Source organism: Nestor notabilis, unplaced genomic scaffold, assembly GCF_000696875.1.
Source record: "Nestor notabilis isolate BGI_N333 unplaced genomic scaffold, ASM69687v1 scaffold28230, whole genome shotgun sequence".
Lineage (NCBI taxonomy): Eukaryota > Metazoa > Chordata > Aves > Psittaciformes > Psittacidae > Nestor > Nestor notabilis.
This window is the reverse complement of record NW_009911327.1, coordinates 2,280-2,580: the sequence shown is the minus strand read 5'-3', so window position 1 is coordinate 2,580 and position 301 is coordinate 2,280.

The window sequence follows — 301 nt, the reverse complement described above, 5'->3', positions numbered from 1 at the left end:
CGGCTGCGGCTGCACTGGGGGTGGAGATTGCCACCAGGGAACAAGCCAGAAGGGTCAGACCCCTCCCCTTGCCCCCTCCATGGATTTGGTATCTTAGGTCTTGGGTTTTTATTGTCCTTCTGGTGCTTGAACTTCGGTACTTTGCGCGTCCTGCCGCGTCCCCCCTGGCTGTACGATTGGCACAGGCCTCTCCCCATCCTCTTCTTGTCTTTCCTTTGGGTCGTGCATCCGGATGATCCGGGTGGGAGAGCCGGGAAGCAGCCTTCTCACTGAGCATCAGCACCGAGAGACGCGTGGCCCA